Source organism: Salmo trutta, chromosome 5, assembly GCF_901001165.1.
Source record: "Salmo trutta chromosome 5, fSalTru1.1, whole genome shotgun sequence".
Lineage (NCBI taxonomy): Eukaryota > Metazoa > Chordata > Actinopteri > Salmoniformes > Salmonidae > Salmo > Salmo trutta.
In genome coordinates this window covers 40,032,731-40,056,309 of record NC_042961.1, presented here as the reverse complement: position 1 = coordinate 40,056,309, position 23,579 = coordinate 40,032,731, and the positions used below count along the sequence as shown (strand labels likewise).

Here is a 23,579-nt window from a genome sequence, read left to right as displayed (position 1 = left end):
ATTACAAACTCTGTGATCTCGGGCCTGGTTCCACGAGGGGGCAAAAGGGGGCTTAGCCCCTCAGTTGAAACTTGTGCAGCCTCAGTTGTGTACTTGTATAAAAATAGCAAAAAAAGTTTAAACGATTGAGTGACAAGTTGGTGCAAAATCTAACGCCACTGCGCTGTCTCAGCACCATGGACAGAGGGTTCCCCATGTGTGTAGGGTGCTATGGTAAGCCACTATGGTGGTTCTGTATGACTCTTTTGGTTTTCCATAAAAAGCGGGGGGGGGGGGAAAACACCTCATCTGTGGTAGGTTAACTGAATAATATGACACGCCACTTGTAATATTTGATTTGATTTAAAAAAGGGCAAGGTCAAGTTTACCAATGAAGCTGCTTCACTCAAGTCTGCCTCACGTGCCACCACTGCAGAGTTTAGTTAGCTTCTTAGCGAGCTGTAAAAAGTGTTAGTGTTAGTCTTAGACTATTTAGCTAGCTTGAACCAGCTAATTTTCTACTGCCACGATGGATATCAGAAAATTGGCTTTGCCAAAGTACCCAAACAAAACCAAAAAGAGAAGGAGAGCAATGAGCAGCAGCAAACCACGAGGTCACCTCCAAACCCAGCAGTGATGATGCTGCCGAGCTCCAGCTAGCTCCGCGTGCGGAGCCTACCCACCCTTCCACAAGCACCGCCAGGATAATGGCTCCATAGCCCCCTTCACCTCCGAATGTTCCCGACGATCTTGGACAGAGGAGCTAGTCCAGGTTAGCCTAGAATCCTACCTTAGCCACAGGTTCTGTCCATATTAAAATACATTTACCTTTTTCATGTTAAATAAAAAGTAAGAAGCGCTCATCACTTAAAATAGGCTACATGTCATATTTAACTGCATAAAATCACTAAACAGGTCAGTAGCCAGACAGGGAGCCTAAGAAGGAATGAAAATTGAATATTTAGGCTATATTATTTCAAGGCTATAGCCTACAAAGATATCCATTGTGAAGCATTTGCGAGTGCAACACAATAGGCTGGTAGGGACAAAGCGCTCAGCATTTAAGCATTTCATTGTATTAAATCATTATAGTCTAAATTGTGCATATAGGCTGTAACTTACAATTAAATGAAAAATTCCTTTAGGCTCAGTCTACAGTGCCTTTTGAATTCATTTTTAGAAACAAGTTTGTCAGACTGACTTCACTCATGCGATGGTGCCTGGAGAGCAGGCCAGCAGTGGAGAATATCCTCGCCACGTTTGCAGAGCCACTGGGGATGCTAAACACCCTTTTAGCCACTCTTGCCAGGTTGAGCAGAGACAATTAAAAAAACTATATTTGTTATAAACTCAGGACCCTGTCTTTCATAGATAATTTGTAAAAATCCAAATAACTTCACAGATCTTCATTGTAAAGGGTATTAACACTGTTTCCCCATGCTTGTTCAATGAACCATTAACAATTAATGAACCTGCACCTGTGGAACGGTCGTTAAGACACTAACAGCTCACAGACAGTAGGCAATTAAGGTCACAGTTATGAAAACTTAGGACTCTAAAAGAGGCCTTTCTACTGACTCTGAAAAACACCAAAAGAAAGATGCCCAGGATCCCTGCTCCTCTGCGTGAACATGCCTTAGGCATGCTGCAAGGAGGCATGAGGACTGCAGATGTGGCCAGGGCAATAAATTGCAATGTCCTACTATGACGCCTAAGACAGCGCTACAGGGAGACAGGACGGACAGCTGATCGTCCTCGCAGTGGCAGACCACGTGTAACACCTGCACAGGATCGGTAGATCCAAACATCACACCTGCGGGACAGGATGGCAACAACAACTGCCCGAGTTACACCAGGAACGCATATTCCCTCCATTAGTGCTCAGACTGTCCGCAATAGGTTGAGAGAGGCTGGACTGAGGGCTTGTAGGCCTGTTGTAAGGCAGGTCCTCACCAGACATCACCGACAACATCGCCTATGGGCACAAACCCACCGTCGCTGGACCAGACAGGACTGGAAAAAAGTGCTCTTCACTGACGAGTCGCGGTTGTGTCTCACCAGGGGTGATGGTCGAATTTGCATTTATCGTCGAAGGAATGAGCGTTACACTGAGGCCTGTACTCTGGAGCGGAATCAATTTGGCAGGTCCGTTATGGTCTGGGGCAGTGTGTCACAGCATCATCTGACTGAGCTTGTTGTCATTGCAGGTAATCCTCCTCCTCATGTGGTACCCTTCCTGCAGGCTCATCCTGACATGGCCCTCCAGCATGACAATGCCACCAGCCATACTGCTCATTCTGTGCGTGTTCTGCCATGGCCAGCGAAGAGACCGGATCTCAATCCCATTGAGCACGTCTGGGACCTGTTGGATCGGAGGGTGAGGGCCAGGGTCATTCCCCCCAGAAATGTCCGGGAACTTGCAGGTGCCTTGGTGGAAGAGCGGGGTAACATCTCACAGCAAGAACTGGCTAATCTGGTGTAGTCCTTGAGGAGATGCACTGCAGTACTTAATGCAGCTGGTGGCCACACCAGATACTGACTTACTTTTGATTTTGACCCCCCCCCCCTGTTCAGGGACACATTCTAGTTCTGTTAGTCACGTCTGTGGAACTTGTTCAGTTTATGTCTCAGTTGTTGAATCTTATGTTCATACAAATATTTACACATGTTAAGTTTGCTGAAAATAAACAGTCACCATTGAGGACTTTTTTTTTTTTTAAAGATAGATAGATCTGAAAGTGGGAATATGCCAGGCCCATTGGGACAAAATAAAATACCTTGCTACAATGAAGCATTTTGTTAGCATGTGCACATAGTAAGTACACCATCATGCTTTCAGGATACTTGTCTTTTCAGATTCTACAATACTCTGTGACAGGGATTGTTATGTTGGGTCTTAAGTAGAGGTCTAAAAAGTTGGAGCCATTCCGAAATAGACCTGAGGCACATCCTACCCACACAAAATTTGCGAGATGTTGGCTAGAGCGCACGTGCCAAGTAGAGTAGAGCACACTATTGTACTATACACTACATACTTACTTTACAGCCCTGTACTGAACTCTACTGTGATGTCCAAACATCTATGATTGGTTCAGATTTGGTCTGGTCCGGAGCAACCAAATGTGGTCTTGTTTGGGGGGGCAGAGCTCATTCGAATAATAGCCAGTGTGTAGAATAATACCCAAACACGCAAAATAAGGATATTGCATTTTATTTTTTTATACCTGTGTATACCTATTTAGGAGTACAGTACATCCCCATGAAGAGAATGATATTTATAACTAAGCATTTCTGTATAGAGGGGTTGGTTGATTAGCAACAAAACCAACAAATGCGCAACTATGGGGCAAAACAAACAGGGTTGGCTATGATTGTTGACAATAAAACTGTTTCTTCTCCAATGTTTATTGAAAGCATAAATACATTTGCACAATGAGTACTTGTCTCAAATACATCGTTACATTTATTGGTTAGCAAGCGAGCTAACTTTAGCGTCGACATGAAATCAGTCAAAACAAGACATGGTATCAAGAACAAGATGGAACTAGCTGAAATGAGTCACTTATAATTACCCACATGGCAGTTTGTCATTGTTGATAGCTATCTGGCCATCCAGAATCACAACTACTCATGGACTTCTGCCCCATTGAAGTGTGTGCAGATGTGGGACCCATGATGTAATTCCGTTACCGTAATTCCTTTACCCGGATGTAGAGTTGAAGTCGGAAGTTTACATACACTCAATTAGTATTTGGTAGCATTGCCTTTAAATTGTTTAACTTGGGTCAAATGTTTCCGGTAGCCTTCCACAAGCTTTGGCCCATTCACAGAGCTGGTGTAACTGAGTCAGGTTTGTAAGGCCTCCTTGCTCGCACACACGTTTTCAGTTCTGTCCACAAATTTTCTATATGATTGAGGTCAGGGCTTTGTGATGGCCACTCCAATACCTTGACTTGGTTGTCCTTAAGCCATTTTGCACAACTTTGGAAGTATTCTTTGGGTCATTGTCCATTTGGAAGACCCATTTGCGACCAAGCTTTAACTTCCTGACTGATGTCTTGAGATGTTGCTTCAATATATCCACATACTTTTCCTCCCTCATGATGCCATCTATTTTGTGAAGTGCGCCAGCCTCTCCTGCAGCAAAGCACCCCTACAACATGATGCTGCCACCCCCGTGCTTCACGGTTAGGATAGTGTTCCTCAAATTGCAAGCCTCCCCCTTTTTCCTCCAAACATAACGATGGTCATTATGGCCAAACAGTTCTAATTTTGTTTTATCAGACCAGAGGACATTTCTCCAAAAAGTACAATCTTTGTCCCCATGTGCAGTTGCAAACCGTAGTCTGGCTTTTTTATGGCGGTTTTGGAGCAGTGGCTTCTTTGCTGAGCGGCCTTTCAGGTTACGTCGATATAGGACTCGTTTTACTGTGGATATAGAATCTTTTGTACCCGTTTCCTCCAACATCTTCACAAGGTCCTTTGTGGAATTGATTCGCACCAAAGTACGTTCATCTCTAGGAGACAGAACGCATCTCCTTCCTGAGCGGCATGACGGCTGTGTGGTCCCATGGTGTTTATACGTGCGTACTATTGTTTGTACAGATTAACATGGTACCTTCAGGCATTTGGAAATTGCTCCCAAGGATGAACCAGACTTGGAGGTCCACAATTGTTTGAGGTCTTGGCTGATTTCTTTTGATTTTCCCATAATGGCAAGCAAAGAAGCACTGAGTTTGAAGGTAGGCCTTGAAATACATCCACAGGTCACCTCCAATTGACTCAAATGATGTCAATTAGCCTATCAGAAGCTTCTAAAGCCATGACATCATTTTCAGGAATTTTCCAAGCTGTTTAAAAGGTACAGTCAATTTAGTGTATGTAAACTTCTGACCCACTGGAATTGTGATACAGTGAATACACTTCACTTTTTACATACAACCAATTTTTGTATATATTGTTTTTCAAACTCAAGGTGTCATCGCTGACACCCTATTCTTTCTGCAGACATCTTTGAATCTTAATTCTGAGCAGATATTTAAGAGTTTTTGAAGATGTAGTCACATTAAAAAAAACTATTCTAATTCAGTTACCAAACTTTGCATCTGCACAGCTCTGCCAGCAAATGTTTGACATTTGTGTAAATTGTTCAAAGTAGTCCTTGTGTGTAGAGTTGTATGGTTTGATTAATTTTGAAATCAAATGGTTCTGTTGAAGCAGAAAACTACACTGAACAAAAATAAATATAAAAAAATGCAACATGTATAGTGCTATACGTGTCATTATTATTATCCCAGAAATGTAATATGCACAAAAAGCTTTTCAAATTTTGTGCACAAATTTGTTTGTTTACAGATGTGGAGGTCCTGGGCTGGTTACACATGGTTTGTGGTTGCGAGACCGGTTCGACGTACTGCCAAATTCTCTAAAACGACAGAGGCAGCTTATGGAAGAAAAATGTCGATCAAATGCTCTGGTGGACATTCCTGCAGTCAGCATGCCAATTGCACCCTCCCTCAAAACTTGACATCTGTAGCATTGTGTTGTCACACAAAACTGCACATTTTAGAGTGGCCTTTCATTGTCCCCAACACAAGGTGCACCTGTGTAATGATAATGCTGTTTAATCAGCTTCTTGATATGCAACACCTGGCAGGTTTTTATCTTGGCAAAGGAGAAATGCTTACTAACAGGGACGTAAACAGGTTTAGAGAAATAAGTTTTGTGCAAATGGAACATTTCTGGGATCTTTTATTTCAGCTCATGAAACACGGGACCAACACTTACATGTTGTGTTTATATTTTTGTTCAGTGTATATTATGGCAGGCATTGTGATATGAAAGCCTGACTGCTTTTCTTTGTCTTTCTACAGATACTTCCTGTTCAACTTCTGTCCTTTACCAGATGTTAAACCTAGCTCTGTCTCCGTGTGTGTGTGTGTGTGTTTAATGGATTACCTGAACTTTGAGTTAAAATGTTTGTCCTTCTCCATTGATAACTTCTCTCCATACTCATCATTCAAACCACCTAGTGAGTAAAGACAGTACAGTTAACACCTTCTCTCACATGTAGTGTTCTCCTCACACACATTCCTCTATCCATGCTGAAAGATGTGTGAGACGAGAAAATGTGCCCCGAGACGAGTGACAGATCAACTCAGGAATGACACGTCTCGCCCTGGTTACGGTAACTACCCACAAGGCACCTGCCGAGACACTTGTTTTTCCTTTCATTTCTCTCTGCCGTCTCTCTAGATCTGCCCGCAGTGCTGAATTGAGAGAATTAACTTCCTGTTGTTGATGGGCTGTCGTGGTCCCTGAGGCTAACAAGGGACTCTGTCAGCCATCATTCAACTTCCCACGATGCAAATGAGGCCTCCATTTACCCTGCGGGCAGAGGACACCACCAGGTCCGCCATAGCCAGTATGATACACCAACTGTAGCCAGATAAGGCTTGACTAGCCCAGGAGGACATCCTCATTCAAAACGCCATACCAGGGTGTTCAGCACAGTCACTATGTAGTGAGGTACCAGATCTGGGTTCAAATAGTATTTGTTTTCTTTTAAGTACTTTGAGTGTTGGTTTGGTTGAGCCCGCTGGAGTGCCAGTCCAGGTGGGCGGGGTTTGCCATTTTTAGACTACTCCATTGGTTACATTTACACCCAGGCAAGCTCAATTAAGTCCCGCAGACCTATTTGGAAGACAAATACTGTTTCAACCAAGGTGCGGAGATCCATTGACATTCTCTCGTCACCATGTCCAGTATCAAATTCACCCATACTTCCCTTTTCTAGTCACTATGAGCAATGTCTTGTTTAAAAGCCAACCCAAAGTAATAGTATCATACCAACAAAGCAGCCAATTAATTATATGTACAGTGTAACAGACTAAGTTCCTGTTTAAGTGTTCCCTCCTAAACAGCTCCAACCAGAGGGGAAAAAAAAAACCACTTCCTGTTTTAGTACCATGTCTGTGTGCACTACTGTGACATTGGGCATGAGGATAACATAGGCTCTGAAAACAGTACATTTGTATCTACACTGAACAAAAATATAAATGCAACATTTTACTGAGTTACAGTTCATAAAGGAAATCAGTCAATTGAAATAAATTCATTACGCCCTAAATCTATGGATTTCACATGACAGGGAATACCGATATGCATCTGGTGGTCACAAACACCAACAACAAAAAAGTACGGGTGTGGATCAGAAAACCTGTCAGTATCTGATGTACAGCGCGACATCTCCTTCGCATAGAGTTAATCAGGCTGTTGATTGTGGCCTGTTGTCCCATTCAATGTGCGTTGTTGGATATTGGCGGGAACTAGAACACGCTGTCATACACATGGATCCAGAGCATCCCAAACATGCTCAAAAAGAAAAGCATTGCAAGTTTGAATTTTATAAAGTTAGTGTGGGAGGTGAAAGAATTGTTAACGATCAATAATGACAAACCTCCTGGCATTGACAATTTAGATGGAAAGCTACTGAGGATGGTAGCTGACTATAGCCACTCCTATCTGTCATATATTTAATCTAAGCCTAGAGGAAATGATTAGTCCTCAAGTCTGGAAGGAAGCCAAAGTAATTCCGCTACCCAAGGGTGGTAAAGCAGCCTTTACTGATTCTAACAGCAGACCTATAAGCTTGCTGCCAGCTCTTAGCAAACTGTTGGGGGGGTTTACCGAATACAAGGCTATTTCTCTGTAAACAAATTCAGACTTTCAGCATGCTTATAGAGAAGGGCACTCACACAAATGACTGGTTGAAAGAAATTGATAAGATTGTGGGAGCTGTACTGTTAGATTTCAGTGCATCCTTTGATATTATTGACCATAACCTGTTGCTGGAAAAAAAAAGTGTTTAGGCTTTTCAACCTCAGCTCTGAATCCACAATATGGCAATCTAATATAACAAAGGGTTTTCTTTAATGGAAGCTTCTCTAATTTCAAACATGTAAAGTGTGGTGTACCGCAGGGCAGCTCTCTCGGCCCGGTAGTCTTTTCTATTTTTACCAATGACCTGCCACTGGCATTAAACAAAGCATGCGTGTCCACGTATGCTGATGATTCAGCCATATACGCATTAGCAACCACAGCTAATGAAGTCACTGAAACCCTTAACTTCCCTGGGCTAGGTGGGACGCAGGCGTCCCACCTAGTCAACAGCCAGTGGAATCGCGTGGCGCGAAATACAAATACCTCAAAAATGCTATAACTTCAATTTCTCAAACATATGACTATTTTACACCATTTTAAAGACAAGACTCTCGTTAATCTAACCACATTGTCCGATTTCAAAAAGGCTTTACAGCGAAAGCAAAACATTAGATTGTCAGGAGAGTACCCTGCCAAAAATAATCACACAGCCATTTTCAAAGCAAGCATACGTCACAAAAACCAAAACCACAGCTAAATGCAGCACTAACCTTTGATGATCTTCATCAGATGACACTCCTAGGACAATTACATGCATGTTTTGTTCAATCAAGTTCATATAAAAAAAACAGCTTTTTTACATTAGCATATGATGTTCAGAACTAGCATACCCACCGCAAACTTCCGGTGAATTTACTAAATTACTCACGATTAACGTTCACAAAATACAGAAATTATTTTAAGAATTATAGATACAGAACTCCTTTATGCAATCGCGGTGTCAGATTTTAAAATAGCTTTTCGTCGAAAGCACATTTTGCAATATTCTGAGTAGATAGCTCGGCCATCACAGGCTAGCTAATTTGACACCCACCAAGTTTGGCGCTCACTAAACTCAGAATTACTATAAGAAAAATGTGATTACCTTTGCTGTTCGTCAAAATGCACTCCCAGGACTTCTACAACAAATGTTGTTTTGGTTCCAAATAATCCATAGTTATATTCAAATAGCTCCGTTTTGTTCGTGCGTTCAGGTCTCTATCCAAAGGGTGACGCGCGAGCACATTTCGTGACAAACAATTTCAAAATATTCCATTACCGTACTTTGAAGCATGTCAAACGCTGTTTAAAATCAATTTATGCTATTTTTCTCGTAAAATAGCGATAATATTCCAACCGGGCGACGTTGTATTCATTCAAAGGCTGAAAAATATTTTTTTTTTAAATGGAGAATTCTCATGAACGCGCAGCTCCAGTGTCACTGTTCGCAGCCTGACCACTCACAAAATCTTCTGCTGTTCTTCGCCCAGAGACAGGAGACACGTCATTCCACTTTCTGGCGCCTTCTGAGAGCCAATGGAATTCTTGTCCTTCTGTTGCATCTCTATCGAAAATACAGCATCTCTGCTGTAACGTGACATTTTCTAAGGCTGGCACTTCCTGTATGGAATCTTGTCAGGTTTTGGCCTGCCATATGAGTTCTGTTATACTCACAGACACCATTCAAACAGTTTTAGAAACTTTAGAGTGTTTTCTATCCAAATCTACTAATTATATGCATATTCTCATTTCTGGGCAAGAGTAGTAACCAGTTTAAATCGGGTATGTTTTTTAATTCGGCCGTGCAAATACTGCCCCCTAGCCCCAACAGGTTAACAAAGAGTTGGTCTGTTTTGGAATGGGTGGGCAGTAATAAACTGGTACTGAACATCCCTAAAACTAAGAGCATTGTATTTGGTACAAATCATTCCCTAAGTTCTAGACTTCAGCTGAATCTGGCTGTTGAACAAGTTGAGGAGATTAAATTACTTGTTACTGTCAACTTTAAACTGTCATGGTGAAAACATGTAGATTCAATGGTTGTAAAGATGGAGAGAGGTCTGTGCGTAATAAAGAGATGCTCTGATTTTGACACCACATTCCAAAAAGCAAGTCCTGCAGGTTCTAGTTTTTTTTATATTGATTATTGTCCAGTCGTGTGGTTGAGTGCTGCAAGGAAAGACCTAGTTAAGCTGCAGCTGGCCCAGAACAGTCTTGCTCTTCATTGTAATCAGAGGGCTGATATAAATACTATGCATGCTTGGCTAAGAGTTGAGGAGAGACAGACTGCATCACTTATTTGTATAAGAAACATGAATGTGTTAAATCCCAAATTGTTTGCATAGTCAACTTACACACAGCTCTGACACACACTTACCGCACCAGACATGCCACCAGGGGACTTTTCAGTCCCAAAATCCAGAACAAATTCAAGAAAGTGTACAGTATTATATAGAGCCATTATTGCATGGAAGTTCCATCTCATATTGCTCAAATAAACAGCAAACCGGGTAAAAAAAAAAAGATAAAGCAACACCACACGGCACAATGCCTTTCCCCTATTTGACCTAGATAGTTTGTGTATTGGAATTCATATGTTAGCTGTGTGTGCGCCTTTTTAATTTATGTAGCGCTGTCCTTGAGCTGTTCTTGTTTCATGTTTTGTGGTGACCCAAGGAAGAGTAGCTGCTGCTTTTGCAACAGCTAATGGGGGATCCTAATAAAATACCTAAATGGGCGACATGTGAGCATGCAGGCCATGGAAGAACTAGGGCATTTTCAGCTTCCAGGAATTGTGTACAAATCCTTGCGACATGGGGCCGTGTATTATCATGCTGAAACATGAGGTGATGGATAGATGGCACAACAATGGACCTCAGGATATCATCATGGTATCTCTGTGCATTCAAATGGCCAGCGATCAAAATTTGTTAACACTACATTGGAGGTGGCTTATGGTAGAGAAAATGTACATTAAATGTACTGGCAACAGCTCTGCTGGATATTCCTGCAGTCAGCATGCCAATTGCACGCTCCCTCAAAACATCTGTGGCATTGTGTTGTGTGACAAAACTGCACATTTTAGAGTGGCCTTTTATTGTCCCCAACAAGGTGCACCTGTGTAATGATCATGCTGTTTAATCAGTTTCTTGATATAGCACACCTGTCAGGTGGATGGATTATATTGGGAAAGGAGAAATGCTCACTAACAGGGATGTAAACAAATTTGTGCACAAAATTGGAGAGAAATCCATTTTTTGTGAGTATGGAAAATGTTTGGGATCTTTTATTTCAGCTCATGAAACATGGGACCAAAACATTGCATTTAGATTTTTGTTCACTATAGCTATTAGAACAACACTGAGCAATAGAAGGGCGATTCCACGCCAGCGGAAAATGTTTTATAAATATCAGATTGTTCTGACCATTTTCACATGGAAACTTCATTTGGGAGGAAAGATTTCTATATTTGTATCAAACAATTTTTTTTAATCATCAGGATGAAAGTGGCCATTTTAGACCTATACATGCCTCATAAGACCCTATGATCTGTGAACCATATATGATGCGTACAACATCTTGGTGTCATTATACTCCTTATAGTGTCTTCTAAAAATGTTAGAACACACTATGAGGAGAATAATGACACCAAGAGTATGGCGCCGACAGACATGGCAGCTAGAATTTTCCTAGGATTGTCTGGGAGTGGTGTAGGGGAAAACTGAAAACTAGAAGTTATTGGCAGAGAGGTCTGGAACTCTTATTGGTCTATTAACCAATTTACCACCTGGTGATGTCACCAGGCAGGCCAAAAGTCTATCCCACCAAAACAGGCTGAAATTTCAAAACAGCTCATACACCAAAATGGCATTATCATAATTTTCACATGCCAGACTGAGATCTGGTATTATTCCAACCGCAGTGTGGAAATATATACAAAAAAACTGGGAAATCACGTTTTTGACTGCACTGGGTATTTAATATCTCATAACTAACTTTTTTGTTTATATTAAGACATATTGTTAGGAACAATATACTGTAGAAATACCTCAAATTTCCAGAGTGGGCTCCCTGCTAATTCTGAAAGTATGATACATTTTATGAGCACCATCAACACAGTGAATGGAAAAATGGATTCAAAAGGTAACTCCATCTCCTAAATGTGCAATCTAAAGGAGGACCATGATAGAAATTGACATCGGTAAATTACCTAATTATAAAATTATATCATTAACCCTCAGGTAACAAACTACCTTTTTGGACCTCACACCACCCCTTGAATTTTTAAATAAAAAAATATTTATAATATCACCTGACATGTCTGTGTCCAATGAGATTAGGGGCTGAAGTGAACGTGGCCTTTTGTCTGGGAGTGGAGCAGTCCTTTCAGGAAGCAAAGACACAATTGGGGATAAAAATCACTTAACATGTTGAAACTGAAATAACCTTATATAAAAAAAAAAATTAAATGCATGTGCATGAGTATGTAAAGAAGTATGTTTGTTTAAATACTTGTTTTTATTTATATACTAGAACGGTGTTTTTTGGTTCGTTGCCTCGGCAACATTGTGCAGTTAGACCACTTTTGTTCGGGCAATATCATGCTAAAGTGTGGAGATGTGCTCGGATGCATAATTATGACCATAGTCAATGTTTTTACTTTACCATCTACTGATACTTACAGGAAATGGACACAACATTCAATGGGCGGAAGGAACATCATCGAGCAGTTAGGGTCATTCCCTCTTGACAGTGAGCTTGAGGAGAGTCAGGAAGAGTGGACCCCGAATCAGGTTTGAGTGACAGTTAGGAGGTCAGGAGTCAATTAGGGGTCAGTCAGCAAAGTAGTGTGTGTGCGTGCGCATCAGTGGATGAAGAAGGGTATGACACATTCAAATGTGTGCTTCCTGCTTTCTTTTTTAAAGGAGAATGCCTGTCTGTTGACAATGAGACAGATGTCGCAGAGTTTGATGTTCCACGCCTACCCCGGTGGAGAACACCCCACCATGCATACTTCAATGCTTACCCAGAATGGCAGGGCCTGCTTTCAAGATCTGATGATGTCCCCCCTTCAAGCAGTTTTTCTCTGAAAACATTCTGGAAGTTATTGTAGGGCAGTCAAATATGTAGTTGAAGTCAGATGTTTTACATACACTTATGTTGGAGTCATTAAAACTCGTTTTTCAACCACTCCACAAATGTCTTGTTAACAAACTATAGTTTTGGCAAGTCGGTTAGGACATCGACTATGTGCATGACAAGTCATTTTTCCAACAAATTGTTTACAGGGATTATTTCACTGTATCACAATTCCAGTGGGTCAGAAGTTTACATACACTAAGTTTACTGTGCCTTTAAACAGCTTGGAAAATACCAGAAAATGTCGTCATGTCTTTAGAAGCTACTGATAAGCTAATTGACATCATTTCAGTCAATAGGTGTACCTGTGGATGTATTTCAAGGCCTACCTTAAAACTCAGTGCTTCTTTGCTTGACATCATGGGAAAATCAAAAGAAATCAGCTAAGACCTCAGAAAATAAATTGTAGACCTCAAGTCTGGTTCATCCTTGGGAGCAATTTCCAAACGCCTGAAGGTACCATGTTAATCTGTACAAACAATAGTACGCAAGTATAAACACCACGCAGCCGTCATACCGCTCAGGAAGGAGACGCGTTCTGTCTCCTAGAGATGAACGTACTTTGGTGTGAAAAGTGCAAATCAATCCCAGAACCACAGCAAAGGGCCTTGTGAAGATGCTGGAGGAAACAGGTACAGAAGTATCTATATCCATAGTAAAATGAGTCCTATATCAACATAACCTGAAAGGCCACTCAGCAAAGAAGAAGCCACTGCTTCAAAACTACCATAAAAAAGCCAGACTACGGTTTGCAACTGCACATGGGGACAAAGATCGTACTTTTTGGAGATATGTCCTCTGGTCTGATGAAACAAAAATGGAACTGTTTGGCCATAATGACCATCGTTATGTTTGGAGGAAAATGGGGGAGGCTTTCAAGCTGAAGAACACCATCCCAACCATGAAGCACGGGGGTGGCAGCATCATGTTGTGGGGGTGCTTTGCTGCAGGAGGGTCTGGTGCACGTCACAAAATAGATGGCATCATGGGGAGGAACATTATGTGGATATATTGAAGAAACATCTCAAGACATCAGTCAGGAAGTTAAAGCTTGGTCACAAATGGGTCTACCAAATGGACAATGACCCAAAGCATACTTCCAAAGTTGTGCAAAATGGCTTAAGGACAACCAAGTCAAGGTATTGGAGTGGCCATCACCAAGCCCTGACCTCAATCCTATAGAACATTTGTGGGCAGAACTGAAAAAGCGTGTGCGAGCAAAGAGGCCTACAAACCTGACTCAGTTACACAAGCTCTGTCAGGAGGAATGGGCCAAAATTCACCCAACTTATTGTGGGAAGCTTGTGGAAGGCTACCTGAAACATTTGACCCAAGTTAAACATTTTAAAAAGGCAATTCTACCAAATACTAATTGAGTGTATATGTAAACTTCTGACCCACTGGGAATGTGATGAAAGAAATAAAAGCCTAAATAAATCACTCTACTATTATTCTGACATTTCACATTCTTAAAATAAAGTGGTGATCCTACCTGACCTAAGACAGGGAATTTTTACCAGGATTAAATGTCAGGAATTGTGAAAGACTGAGTTTAAATATATTTGGCTAAGGTGTATATAAACTTCAACTGTATATGCGATACAATGTAATGCAAACAAGCCCCTTAACCTCACTACAAAATAATTGGAGCTCCTGGGTATTGTGGTGTACATGTCATTGTTTGGTTTACCAGGCACCCGCATGTTTTGGAACAAAGCCTGCCGAGTGTCCCAAGTAGCTGACACCATGATACTGAATAGATGGGAGGCCATAAAAAAAAAATCCCTGAGGTTGACATGTAGGATCGCAAGTGAAAGATGATCACCCAAGTCTCCTGCCCTGCTGTGGTGAAAGAATACAACAAGAATATGGTTGGGGTGGATCCGCTTGACTAACTGATTGCACTGTACCGGAACAAAATCAGATCAAAGAAGTGGTACCACCGGCTGGTGTTCCACTTCCTGGATATGATCATCGTGACCACCTGGCTGCTCTACAAAAGAGATTGTGAAGGCACTGGCATGAGAAAGAAGGAACAAATTAATCTGTATACCTTTAAGTCATACGTCGCTGAAGGCCTATGCAAAAGTGGAAAGAGTCTGGGCTGCAAGAAAGGTCGTCCCAGTTCCACAATTGCTGGGGAGTATGAGGAGAAAAGGAGAAAAAGACCCACTGCTCCAATTCGCCTGGATGCCACAGCCCACTGGATGATTATGGCTGAAAAGAAGGGAAGATGCAAGGTACCAGGGTGCACAGGTACACCAAAAGCCAAGTGCCAGAAATGTGATGTCCACCAGAAACTGCTTCCTGAGGTTCCACACAGAATTGGAAAGCAGAGTGTGCCTTGTCAAAAAGAGAAACACTGATTCAAACAATAACCCACACAAAACACACATTCAGACACACTGGCTAACCCCTCCACACAGTAATTTGGATGTTGGTTTATATGTAATGTGAGAAACATTTATACATGAAGTGTTAGTTGTAATTAGTAGTAGTTTATTTGATTGTTTGATGTTTTGACATTAAAAGCTTGTAATTGGTTGGAACTATTTGTGGTTGATGTTTGTCTAAATAAAACTTGTTCTAATGCATATATTGCTGGTTTCCTTATTCCATTATCATATGTACTATAGAAAACCTTGGTGTTTCAGTACCCTCGTAGCACATTGTTGCCCTGAGGCAACAAACCAATATCTGGTTGGGGGGGAGACAACAAATTTTATGATGGATATATTATCAGGGGTCCCCAAGCTCACAAAAAAATAAAAAGTATAACAATTTTTTACAAATATAAAAATATGTTTTACAAACATTTATAAATTAAGAACAATAAAAGTAGTATACAAAAAAATAAGTAAAAAAAAATTGAAAAAATAAATAAAATCTAAAATAATAATATTAAAAAATATATATAATTGTGTAGTGCTCAGAAATTGACTTTTTGAGCCTGATATAAATATAAAAAGGTCCTCAAAGTTTACCCCTTTTGCATAGCCCACCATGAGACAGTCATGTCTTCATCACTGGAAAAGATAAATGGTTGAGATTTGATACAACTTAAAAGCTTACAAACAGGTTTGCCCAAAAAAATTGAAGTAAAAAAAAAAAAAAACTTACATTTAACATCAATTATCAAAAAACCCATAAAAGCCCATTTTTTTCTTCATATTAGCATATGTTGTAGCTTTGACCCCATTTTAAATAATTGAAGGGTTTTGTGCTGTGTCCACCACCAGTTGAGACACAACATGCTCTTGAATACAGGGTGGGTGTCATGCTTTGGCTAATAAATGTACTAAAATGGGAATACAATTTAAATTTCAACTTTCAAAATGGTACCACAAAGATGGTTGGGGGTCCACACAGAGAATGTTGACTTGAATGGGAATATCTGTTGCTTAAAATTATACTGGAAACCTATTGAAATAAAGATGGATAGAATAGACTTGACCATTTAAGATGACAAAGCGACAGTGGGTGGACCAGTGGTCATCTTTGTAGTAGTAAAAAAAATAATTAACATTTCAAATGGTGTACCAGCTAAATTGTAGTTGTCTGAAGGGATAGGTCCATTCTATTTCTATTATTGAAATGACACCCACCCTGTATTCAAGAGCATGTTGTGTCGCAACTGATGGCGGGCACAACACCAACATGTCTGAACTGAAATGTGGGTTAACCTACAACATATGTGAATATCCAAAAACATAGATAATTGACATTAAAAAAAAGGTTTAATGATTTATTTATTTTTTATAAATAAAATTGTTTGACAATACTCTTTGTAAGCTTTTACATATCAAACTCAAAACCATTTATCCTTTCCATTGATGAAGACATGGTATTGTGGGTATCCCAAATTAGTTAACACTAAGCACCTTTATCTCCTGAATAATTTGGTATTCGGGTGCAAAAAGTACCTTCTCCAAAAATGCACATTCTTCCATGGGCATACATGTATGGAAAGCCATTGTTTAAATCAAACGGAATGCTGTCAAAAAGAGATTATGAATTCATATGCATTTCACCTATAAGGAGTAGGAGGACATCAAGATGTCTGTATCATGTACAGTTGACAGATCATAGGGTCTTACTGAGGTATGTATAGGTCTAAAAAGGGCCTAAAATTGCCAATTTCATCATGATTTCTCTCAAAAATGGTTTGTGATACAAATGTAAAAAGCATGTTAAAACATCCCTCCTTCCAATGAAGTTCCTTTGTGAGAATTGCCAGAACAAGCTGACAACAAAAATGCTTTCAGCTCCCGCTGGCATGAAATTGCCCAGAAAGGTCTGAATGTTTTTGTGGGCATGTTGACATAAACTGAGGTAATCCAGTGATGAAACACAATTTATCAAATGTGTAAAAACACATTTTCTACTGCAGGTGCATTGTCAATTCTTTCAAAACAAGAAGTGTATACTTCACACTTGTTGCAACTACTGGCTCTACACAGTCACAATTGTCTGCTTGTACTACTCCACAGGGTCACCCACTGTATTTTAATATCTTCTCCCACCTACCTCATTGACTATGTCTCTCCTGGCTGCTTCAATTCCAGACTGATTGATCTATAGCTGTTACACTTTCACCCTACTCCCTCCCTCTCTGCTCCCTCCCAGGTGTTCCATCTTTGCCCTTTAAAGGTGAAAGGAGCACTGACAAGATGACATTGTACAGGTCCTCTATTTCTCCTCTCAGGAACGAGAGAGAAAGAGAGAGAAAGAGAGAGAAAGAGAGAGAAAGAGAGAGAAAGAGAGAGAAAGAGAGAGAAAGAGAAATAAATTTGGAGAGACATGGAGGTAGAGAAATAAGGAGATAGGGGAAGGGAGAGAACGAGAAGGGAGTGAAGTAGAGAGGACAGGAAGCAGTGAACCGTACCGCAGTGATGCGACTACATGCATCTGGGTAGCTGCTACCTGTAATTACTTTCTTTGTTGGTTTATTTTGCGCTCCTGGGATTTAGCTTTTTTTTTTCTCACATCCTACTGATCAGCCTCCGTACACTCTTTTCCCACCTCGCTCACCCAACCATATCTCAGTCCTTGGGCATAAAAATCAGCCCTTTACAAAGAATCTAATTAAGCTCAGTGTGCCTAACAAGGCGCTGGGGCATGGCGGTGTAGCCGCAGGTCGGTGAAGTCGCTCCCTGGTCCTGGAACCTTCCGGAGATGAGTGAAATGTCAAGCATGTACACAAAGATTTAAGAGAGGAGTAGGGTAATATGCCTGAGGAGAAAGGTTGGAGGAAAGCTTGGAGGCTGTCTGTGTGGAGAGCGAGATCAGATGTCTACCTGTGCATCACACCCACCTCAGCTGGCTTCCTTTGTTCATGCCGCGGAGGTATGGAACACCAAAACAACTTCAGGCTCATTCACTCCAAATTTAACAGAGGTGCATTGGTGAATCATACTCGTGCCATGGGTAACTCCCGGGCTAATGATCCTGCTTTAGCTCAGAGGGCTAACAATCATATAGCAGACCCTGGGTCGAATCCAGACAGTTACACAAACACTCATCCTAGCAGGCCTTTGAACAAGCACAGTGCAATAGTTATGTCATTGACTTTATAGTTGGCCTAAGGATTAATCAAGTCTAAGATATTATGTTGGGATTTTGGACTAATTGCCTGATTGATCAGCTAGGCCTATTGAAGGGACTATGTATTTTACGTGTAGCTAAAGGTGCGTCGAGCAGGATATGCCTAGATACAACATTATTTGCAGGATGGTGCATTTCTCTCAATCAGTAACAGACACGCAACAAGAGCACAGTAAGCAGCACGTTACCCAATATTCAAATAATTGCTGAAGTTAAATCAACAACATTCAGCTCAGCTCTTCATGCAACGAACAGAACCACACCAAAACAAGCTGATAAAGGTTGGACCTCAGAACACCTGTAGGCCTACACATACATACAGTACCAGTCAAACATTTGGACACGCCTACTCATTCAAGGGTTTTTCTTTATTTGAACTATTTTCTACATTGTAGAATAATAGTGAATACATAAACACTAAAATAACACATGGAATCATGTAGTAAATAAAAACTTTTTTTTTTTAAAGTGTTAAATCAACATACCACCCTTTGCCTTGATGACAGCTTTGCACACTCTTGGCATTCTTTCAACCAGCTTCACCTGGAATGCTTTTTCAACAGTCTTGAAGGAGTCCCAACATATTGTTGGCTGCTTTTCCTCCACTCTGCAATCCAACTCATCCCAATTGGGTTAAGGTCAGGTGATTGTGGAGGCCAGGTCATCTGATGCAGCACCATAACTCTCGTTCTTGGTTAAATAGCCCTTACACAGCCTGGAGGTGTGTTTTGGGTCATTTTCCTGTTGAAAAACAAATGATAGCCCCCACTAAGCGCAAACCAGATGGGATAGCGTATCACTGCAGAATGCTGTGGTAGCCATGCTGGTTAAGTGTGCCTTGAATTGTAAATAAAACACTGACAGTGTCACCAGCAAAGCATCCCCCACATCATCACACCGCCTCCTCCATGCTTCACAGTGGGAACTACACATGCGGAGATCATCTGTTCATGTACTCAGCGTCTCACAAAGACACAGCGGATGGAACCAAAAATCTCAATTTTGGATTCATCAGACCAAACGACAGATTTCCACCGGTCTAATGTCCATTGCTCATGTTTCTTGGTCCAAGCAAGTCTCTTCTTATTGGTGTCCTTTAGTAGTGGTTTCTTTGCAGCAATTCGACCATGAAGGCCTGATTCACACAGTCTCCTCTGAACAGTGTGTCTGTTACTTCAACTCTGTGAAGCATTTACTTGGGCTGCAATCTGAGGCTGGTAACTCTAATGAACTTATCCTCAGCAGCAGATGTAACTCTGGGTCTTCCTTTCCTGTGGCGGTCCTCAAGAGAGCCAGTTTCATCATAGTGCTTGATGGTGTTTGCGACTGCACTTGAAGAAACGTTAAAAGTTCTTGACATTTTCCAGATTGACTGACCTTCATGTCTTAAAGTAATGGACTGTTTCTCTTTGCTTATTTGAGCTATTCTTACCATAATATGGACTTGGTATAGTACCAAATAGGGCTATCTTCTGTATACCACCCCTGCCTTGTCACAACACAACTGATTGTCTCAAACACATTAAGAAGGAAAGAAATTCCACAAATTAACAAGGCACACATGTTAATTGAAATGCATTCCAGGTGACTACCTCATGAAGCTGGTTGAGAGAATGCCAAGAGTGTGCAAAGCTGTCCTCAAGGCAAAGGGCGGCTACCTTGAAGAATCTCAAATATATTTTGATTTGTTTAATACTTTTTTGGTTACTACATGATTCCATGTGTCATTTCATAGTTTTGATGTCCTCACTATTATTCTACAATGTAGAAAATAGTAAAAATAAAGAAAAACCCTTGATTGAGTAGGTGTGTCCAAACTTTTGACTGGTACTGTATATCCTCTCCATTCCCATCATCCTACCATGTTTCTCAATTGAGCCATGTCAAAAGCTTTAGTGAAAACCTCCAGACAGACTTACAAGTCAAAGCCCTAAATCTGACAGGCAACATTCTAGCAGGGAGGGATAGAAACTGTGGTCAAATCAGTGAGGCTGCACTGCAGACCAACTCAATGGCCAGAACACCCCGGCCCGGTCCTAATCCCCGCTGCTCTGTGGGCGGTTGGAAGAAAGCGTCTGACAGAGCCGGTGGAGTTGGGCCACCCGCAACCCCTGCCTGCACTCCAGACACCAAGTAATGATGCCAGTGGATCGATACCCAAACAAAGTGAGCAAGGGTTTGACCTCTCACTTGTTTTATTTTATCTCCCCGTGCCGCCTGCGGAGCCACACAAAGCATAGTGCACAGACTGGAAAGTAACACAACACTCATAGCTGATTCATATCCAGCCAGGTTTCTCAAGATTCACTTCAAAATTGGACGTTCATCCATGTCCCGAGGTGGTCGGGAGATTCCTTCAAAACCCGTCACTATGGGCAACGGTCAGCGCTATTACCATCAAGTAGGCTTGGGTTTTGCTAGGGCAAAGTTTCCCAAACTCGGTCCTCGGGACCCCAAGGGGTGCACGTTTTGGTTTTTGCCCTAACACTACACAGTTGATTAAAATAATCAAATGATCATCAAGCTTTGATCAGTTGAATCAGCTGTGTCAAACTCATTTCCCAGAGGGCCATGTGTCTATGGATTTTCGCTCCTACCTTGATTGATGAATTAAGGTCACTATTTAGTAAAGAACTCCCTTCACCTGGTTGTCTAGGTCTTAAATGAACGGAAAAACTAAAAACCTGCAGACACTAGGTCTTCCAATGGAATGAGTTTGACGCCCGTGTTAGGGGGGAAAAACAAAACGTGCACCCCTTGGAGTCACGAGGACCGAGTTGGGAAACTCTGTGCTAGGGTGTTGTGGATAGGGATTGTGGATGAGCGTAAGCCGCAAGCTCTGGATCACAGGGTCGCATGTTCAATTGCAGTGCTAGCGCTGCAACAGTGCTAAACCTTACCCCTTCATTTAACAATTCGGAATGAATGCTTAAATTTAACCGTGGAGTTGTTTTTGTTTTAACCCTAACTTCACCATTCGGAATTAACGCCCAAATTTAATAATGGGATGTGCCAGCGACAGCAGCAGCAGGTGGCTCAACTGATCATTGTGACAACCCATAAACAACAACGAAATTTGACATTTGGGGAAACGTCTGAATCTGAAGTCAAACCGTGAGATCTTGTTGTTTATGTCAATGTGTTTAGGGACTTATTTGCCATCATCAGTTGTGGGGAGCAGTTCTCTAAAGTGCCTATGAATAACAGACCTAATGGTTAATGCAAGTGTGCTGTATACCTAATACTGTACTTGAATATGACGCATGAGTGATATTAGTGTAGGCTATATTACCAGGTCATAACAATGCCTCTTTTTAAAACAATGCAATTCAAACACATGAATAACCATACAGGGTGTTTCTTTGTGTTGAACAATGATCTCATGATGTCTATAGCTGGTAATGAATCTCACTAATTGGCATGTGATACAAAGAGTGTAGCGAGCAGCCAAAATATTCAACAGCAGTGGTAACTTCATCACCAGTAGTATAAAGATAACACGGTCTGTCTCATACACAAATATAGCCCATCTGTTTCACTCAATAGGCATGTGAGAATATTCACACCCTGGCATTACTGTGACAAACACAGAGGCGTGGTTTGCTAGAGCATGAAGAAACATGCCATTGCTCACTCATATTCTCTCTTTACATGTGGTAATGCCAACAAGCTCTCATAGTCTCACTGCAGAATTAGACGTTTATCCACATTTCCCAAACATCTAATTTCAAAGTTGCTCCAAACAACAAATTTCAAATTGTTTTTGACAACCTGGATTGCTCCTTCTGCTTTGTATTGTTCCATTGGGGTTAGGGTTAAGTTTAGGCGTTAGAGTAAAGGGTTAAGGTTAGGGGAAGGGTTAAGGTTAGGGGAAGGGTTAAGGTTAGGGGAAGGGTTAAGGTTAGGGGAAGGGTTAGCTAACGTGCTAAGTATTGTGCAAAGTTTCTAATTAACTAAAATTGTCCGTGATGAGATTCGAACTCACTACATTGGGGTGCCTTTGTTCGCGTTATGTACAGAATAATACCAAATGCTCTGAGACCAGGTTGCGTGGCTGGTTTTGAAGGCATTTCCCGATGTCCTCAGGATATGTATAGACGTCCAATTTCAAAGTCAATCTTGAATGGTCTCCCTGGGCAATGTGTGGTTAAGATGTATGTAGCACAGTATGTGTTTACATGATTAGGCTATTCCTCTCTTGCGCCACATGCGGATAAATCATATTTAATTGCGCAACTTGTTGATCATGTAAAGAGCCATTGGAATATAACACACTATCAAACTATAACTAGTGTCACAGCTTGCCTCTTGAAATAGCCCTCCACAAGTTCGCCTTATTCGGTATAAAGACAAAAGTGAGGTAATGAAGCCAAGAGCCGTCCAAACCAAGATAAAATCAGTCATGCAGAAAAGGTTTATCAAATTAATACCGCAGAGCATGAATTACATCACAAGTACAGAACCATGCACTCTGTTGTAGCCAGATATGTCTTACCTTCAGAGTTTGGAGAGTCCCATCACACGAAATGTTTGCCTAGTTATGCGCTGCAACTAAAATAATGTCAGCCTTAACGCCAGGATGGATACCTTCCATAAACAAATTACCAGACCATGTAGGTTGGCTGGCTATGGTCTAGATCACATTGATCTAACTGTACGGGTATAGTTGTTTGGGTAGCATCTAGACCAAACGATAAAGCCTATGCATGCACTTGCAAAAAAAGACGCAGTAAATAATGCGAAAATGAAGTCACAAGTTCCAGATATGAGATCCGTTGAAGTTGATGCTCCACAGCTACAGGTCTCAAATATACGTCTGCCCATGCGCTTATGCAACGAACTACTGCCAGCTGCCAGCACTTAGCGCCAAATTAAAATAGATGCCTGTTGCGGTGTTACTGTCATTGCTGTAGATCGCTAGAGCCGTACATAAGTAATATGCTGTGCTGTGAGGTTTACACTGCAGTGGTTCAGCTCAATCTACTGTCGCACAGTTCCGCCTATTTGCGATGCATCATCGTATATAGCACCCCACCGCCAATAAATGTGCATGAATGATGACGGTATTTATTTATACATTTGGGGCATATAGGCTATTAGGCCTGGTACTTTTGATCTTGGGCAATCTGTTTGAATTGTCTTTCACAATCGATAGG

The 23,579-nt window shown here is 41.3% G+C and overlaps 1 protein-coding gene across 5 annotated transcripts in view; it reads right to left on the bottom strand.

Annotated features, from left to right (window-relative positions):
- The window catches only part of LOC115194151 (RAS guanyl-releasing protein 2), a 90,831-nt gene extending 67,432 nt beyond the window's left edge, over positions 1-23,399 (bottom strand). The window contains exons 1-5 of one of the 5 annotated variants that reach the window (XM_029753590.1): positions 22,919-23,399; positions 14,873-15,036; positions 12,363-12,766; positions 11,993-12,063; positions 5,938-6,007 (exon numbers count right to left, since the gene is read on the bottom strand). The gene's annotated coding sequence lies outside the window, so the exon portion shown is untranslated. Of the gene's footprint in view, positions 1-5,937; positions 6,008-11,992; positions 12,064-12,362; positions 12,875-14,872; positions 15,037-22,918 lie in introns of those variants that run through there. The other 4 variants (XM_029753593.1, XM_029753592.1, XM_029753591.1 and 1 more) reach the window with 4 other exon arrangements.
- Positions 23,400-23,579: the final 180 nt, after the last annotated feature.